Here is a 6,000-nt window from a genome sequence, read left to right on the forward strand (position 1 = left end):
CCTCAAATTCCATTCCCTTTTTCTTACTGGATAGTGGGGTTTTCCAGAATTGGCTAGGCGTTACACCGAGCCCAATACCCCTCACTCGCCCTTTGCTCTCAGGGGTGCCTAATGCCATAGTAAGCACATCCTTAGACCCATTAGGTTCAAATTTTTCTTCACTCATGAGCTTATTATAGTGCTCCTGCAAACAAAATATAGAAATATAGTTATTCTCATTAGAAATAAGTAATCCAATCTTATAAAATGTAGTACACTTACTATGTTACGAGCTACGCTTGTTGCCTCGGTACCAACCGGCTCACCCTTTTTGTTAGAATGTCCCGCCAACCACAACTGTGACCTGTCGATTTCAGACACCTCGAGTCCAAAAAAAATTTGTTGCAGCCTTTCCAGTGCCAACAAATACCCACCTCGTGACATATGATGGTTGTGTTTTTTTTTTCGACGATCTTGATGTATTTTTCTTATTTTCTTCCAATCATCAGTCATGCGTGAAACACAGAACTCATCCCATTCTGTTTTAGTGATCAACTGTGAGTAACCTCTTGGCATATTGAACGTCTTGATGGTCGGATTTGCATCAAGTACATCATAGATGCATACCTTAGTCAGATGGGATTTGAATGATCTCCATCGTTTTGCCGCCCTTGACATAATTTTTCTTTTTGCTTTATGGTCTATGTCAAATGTAGCCTACAATTGAAAACAATACATATCGTTAGTCTACATTAAAAATACAAACAACATATATTATAGTGATAGAGAAAATACCTTAATGATTTCCCAAAAAATTTCTTTGTCTGATTTAGGGACTTTATCCCAGCTCGCGTGTGTGATTGAAGCACACCTCTTGATAGTTGATCCGATCATTAATCCCAATTTTGATCTCATTGTACCAATCACTTGTCCATATTCATTGAACTTGATCGGTACCTTAACACCTTCACTTCGCATCTTGGCTATGCCGGGCATGGTACATAGTCCCCTAACAGATCTCACATGCACTATAGCAGTGTCATCATTCTCCTCCTGACCAACATTATTTTCAAGTCCAGGAAGTGGACAATCATCATTAAGTCCAGGAAGTGGACAATCATCATCAAAACCTCCTGGATCAGCCATGGAAATATCTGAAAAGGAAACGATTATAAACAATGTTAATAGACAATCGTCAATATGATAGGAAAATTAAATATAAAATGAACAAATCCAACATTCAGAAGAAGAAAAAACAAGGAATACTTCTGGGCAGGCTTTAGAAAGGAACAAGGAAGGACAGTGGCTCACCCCTAGACGAGTCAGTTCTCAAAAAACAGGCCCTTCTACTGGTGTCCATAAACAGGCTGGGTCGGCTCAGAATAAAGGTAACCAGTTTGGAATATTGCAGGATCAGGAAGGGGGAGGTAAGATTGGGAAGTTTGTTTCTAGCTCTTCTAATGGATAGTTGTCCTATATTAAGTTGGAATATTAGGGGACTGAATAGGGTAAATAAACAGATATATGTCCAAGATTTATTTAGGAAGAATAAGGTTGGTATAGGTGGTTTGTTGGAAACCAAATTGCATGGTAAGAAAATTGAGGAGTTTATGGAACACAGATTTCCTAATTGGGACTATTTCACTAGCCCGAGAACTGAAGGAAGGTTGCTGATTCTTTGGAGAAAAGGTATTGCTAGTTTGAGCATCCTGGAAGATTCTCCCCAATTGGTTCACTGCTTGATCAGGTTGGTCGGTCACAAGACAAGTTTCTTTGTTACATTTGTTTATGGTTTCCATTCAATTGATACTAGGAGGAGTCTTTGGCATGATCTATCTCGGCTATCTCTGTCTGTCAAAGCTTGGTTGGTTCTGGGTGATTTTGATGCTCCATTTTCTGTTGGTGATAGAACTGGTGGAAGCTCTTTGGCTAGCTCTGAGTTGGTGGATTCAGTTGGCTGGAAAAATGTTGCCAAAGTTGAGGCTATCAAGAGTATGGGTTCCTACTTTACTTGGACGAATAACCAAGATGGTTTAGCTAGAATTTATTCCAAAATAGACCATGCTCTTATAGATAAGGATTGGTTGGATTTATTTCCTCAAAGTGTGGCTGTTTTTCAATGGGAGGCGGTTTCGGATCACTGCTCTTGTATTGTTTCTAATATCTCTTTGAATTCTATGGGAACCAAGCTTTTTAGATACTATAATTTTTGGTCCAACCATCCTGATTTTAAGCAAATAGTCTTGTTGAGCTGGGAAGCCCCTGTGAAGTCGTCTGGGCTGAAAGCTATTTTTACTAGACTGATTCGTCTTAAACATCAACTGAAAAAGCTAAACAGGGACTGGTTTGGGGATGTGGGATTAGGCTATCATCTGGCTTTGGAGGAGCTGCAAACAGCCCGTTTTCAAGCTCAAGAGAAGCCTCTTGACTCTCAGTTACAAGAGGCAGTTAAAGTGAAGGTAACAGAATTTAATTATCATGAAAAAATCTATCATAGTTTCTTAGTGCAGCGCAGCAAGATCAATTGGTTAAGGCATGGGGACATGAATTCTTCTTTTTTCCATGCTTTCTTGAAGAGAAGGAAAACTGAGAACTCTATTGTTTCTTATACTAACGATAATGGGGTTCTGGTTGATGATTTCAAGGAGGTTGTTAGCCATTTTTCTGAGCACTTTAAGAATCATTTGGGCACTTCTAGTTCGGCTTCAGGGATGGTTGATCAGAATTATATGGATTTAGGCTCTAAGCTCTCAGTGGAGCAACAACTGTATCTGTTGAAACCCTTCTCTCCTAAGGAAATAAAGGCTGCCTTGTTTAGTATTCCCAATACAAAATCGCCTGGCCCTGATGGCTATGGTTCCAGTTTCTTCAAGTCAATGTGGAAGGAAATTGGTCAGGATATTTGCTCAGCCATATCTCATGGTTTCTCATCGAGTCAGTTTCCTAAAGAGCTTCATGAAACAACTTTGTCCTTAATTCCTAAAGTTGCGAATCCAGCTAGGGCCTCAGATTATAGACCGATTGCTTGTTGCTCAACTCTGTATAAAGTTATGGCTAAATTGCTATGTTCCCGTTTGGTAGTGGTGCTTCCTTATCTTGTTCAATCGAATCAAGGTGCGTTTGTTCGGAGTAGATCTATTGCTCACAATATCATGATTCTTCAAGATTTAATTAAGAATTATGGTAGAGCGATAACTTCTCCCCGGTGTGCGATAAAGATAGACATTAGCAAGGCGTATGATTCGGTGGATTGGATTTTTTTGGTTAACTTGTTAAAGGCCTTTTGTTTTCCTTCGAAGTTCATTAACTGGGTCATGATATGCATTAGAAGTACTACTTACTCTTTGCTGATAAATGGGCGGGTTCAGTGTACTTTCAAAGGGGGCAAAGGTTTGAGGCAAGGGGACCCAATGTCCCATCTTCTCTTTGTTTTAATCATGGAGTACCTGACTAGAAGTTTGCAAACTGATGCCAAGTCCTCTTCCTTTCGGTATCACCCGATGTGTAAGGACTTGAAGTTGATAAATCTTTGTTTCGCTGATGATGTCATTTTATTTTGTAAAGGGACTGTTGCGGCTGTTTCTGTTCTGAAAGACTCTCTTCAGAAATTTAGTGAAACTACTGGTTTTTCTATCAACTCCAAGAAGTCCCAGGTGTATTTTGGAGGAGTTGCAGCAGGAATTAAGACTGAGATTTTACAGGGGTTGAACCTTTCAGCTGGATCCTTTCCTATGCACTATCTTGGAGTGCCTTTGAGGCCTACTAAATGGAAACACACGGACTGTGAACTCATTATCCAAAAGATGCGTATTAAATTGTTTTCCTGGTCTAGTAAACACTTATCCTATGCAGGTCGTTTACTACTCATACAAACGGTGCTGTCTGGTTTAAGGAACTATTGGATGTCTATTTTCACTTTACCGCAAAGCATCATCAAGGAAGTGGAGAAGTTGTGTAGGCAATTTCTTTGGGGGGCCTCAGGTACTCGCTGTAAGTTTCATTTGGCTTCTTGGAACCAAGTGTGCTTGCCTAAGGCCTATGGGGGTCTTGGTCTTAGGGATGGTACTAGCTGGAATAGGGCCCTTCTAGCCAGGTATATTTGGGTTGTTTCGACTAAACAAGACTCGCTTTGGGTGAAATGGATTCAGCATGTCTACTTAAAAGGAGTGAACTTCTGGGATTATGATTTGAAACATGATAGTAGTTGGTACTGGTGCAAGCTTTGTCACCTCAGAACTCGATTCAGTGAAAAAGAAATTATGGCTGCTGGTGTCTCAGGAACGTTCAGACCTTCAAAGCTTTATTATAGCTCCATACACCAGCAAAGAGTGGCCTATAAAGAAGGCATCTGGTGTCGTTCCATTCTTCCCAAACATAGATTATTGTTATGGATGGCTATTAATTCTTTCCTTCTCACCAGAGACAACCTGGCCAAATGCACCATTCCCATTGACAGCCATCTCTGCCCTATGTGTGAAGATCAAGTGGAGAGTCACAGCCATCTCTTTTTCGACTGCTACCTATCTCAGAAGATCTTGCATTGCATTTTTTCGTGGCTGGGTTTTCATGCCTGGGCCTCCAGCTTCTCGGCTTGGACTGTGGGTCTCAACCTTAGCCAGCATAACAGAATGAGCATGACTATCAATATGATCTTGGCAGCTGCTGTCTATCAGATTTGGAGGAATAGGAATAGATGTATATATGATGGCTTCTCCCTGTCAGCTAATTGTATAGCTAAAGAGATTGTTACTTTAGTCCAGTATAGAATTTACAGTGTCCATAGTAGGAAGTCTCTTCCGAACTTTAACATTTTCTTAAGGAAACTAGCTAGTATGTAAGTGGTTTTTTTGGTGTAGTCTGGCTGTTTAGGTTTTTTTCTGGGCTATTGCTTGGTTGTATTTGTCTGTTTGATCAATGAAGCTTTTTCTTCTTGACCAAAAAAAAAAGAAGAAAAAACAAGTCAACATTTATCACAGTATATGATCAATCCATACACCGTCACCATCAAAACGCAAACAAATATCATCGTCATCTACACCATCATCAATAGGGTATTCGGTAAGCTGTGGTTCGGGAATTGTGACAGGTTGTTGAAGGAGTGGTAAGTCATGTACATCATTCTCTTTGTCTCTCCAATCTATCGGTTGAGTAAGAACCACGACTGACCATTGCTTGTCTGATGGATCATTCACATAAAAAACTAGTTTGGCTTGTGTTGCCATTATGAAACGATCATTTTTGTGCCCAATTCGATTTAAATCAACTGAAGTAAAACCTAAATCATCAAACTTTACTCCCTTGTCACTTTTCACCCAATCACATAAGAAGACCGGCACTCTAGTTGTAGTATAATCTAATTCCCAAATTTCTTGGATTACTCCATAAAATGTCATATCACACTCTATAGGATTTTTGTCCTTTGAACTAGAGATTTGCACAATTTTTGCTACAATACAAACTCCATTATTCTGTGTGGTTCTTACATTATCCCGTTCCAAAGTATTGAATTGTGTACCGTTGACGATGTATGATGGGTACTTAAACACATTCAGAGAAGGACCACGAGAAATCCACTTAACTATGTCTGACACATGACACGACGTGTGGGTCACTTCAATTGCAACCTTTGTTAAAAAAAATGAAATAATAATTTATAACATGTCATGCAATCAAAACAAAAGATTTAAAATTATTTACTAAAATCAATACCTTGTTCTCTAACCAAGTACTAAACGTACGATAGTGTTCATCTTGGATCCATTTTTGGTTCTTTGACTTAGATGGATATTTTTTCCGAAGCCAAACAAAATGATTCCTTCATAAATGTATGCAAAATTAGTATGAATCAATACAAATATCACAATAATGTTTTATGATATCATACTGTCTAAGATAACTTACTCGATGTAAGGTTGAATCTCATCAATGTTTTGCAATACAAGACAGTGTGCTTCATGTCTTTCATCTTGAGTTATTGAGCATATAACACCACCTTTTCCACCATAACCACCATTACTTTTA

The 6,000-nt window shown here is 39.2% G+C and overlaps 1 long non-coding RNA gene across 1 annotated transcript; it reads right to left on the reverse strand.

The window, feature by feature from the left end:
- Positions 1–5,504: 5,504 nt before the first annotated feature.
- On the reverse strand, positions 5,505–6,000 carry LOC133833922 (uncharacterized). The gene is made up of 3 exons (XR_009893212.1): positions 5,881–6,000; positions 5,689–5,794; positions 5,505–5,603 (listed from the first exon to the last, which is right to left on the reverse strand). It is a non-coding gene; the product is annotated as an uncharacterized LOC133833922 (long non-coding RNA).

The sequence above is a fragment of the Humulus lupulus genome, chromosome 5 (assembly GCF_963169125.1).
Source record: "Humulus lupulus chromosome 5, drHumLupu1.1, whole genome shotgun sequence".
NCBI lineage: Eukaryota > Viridiplantae > Streptophyta > Magnoliopsida > Rosales > Cannabaceae > Humulus > Humulus lupulus.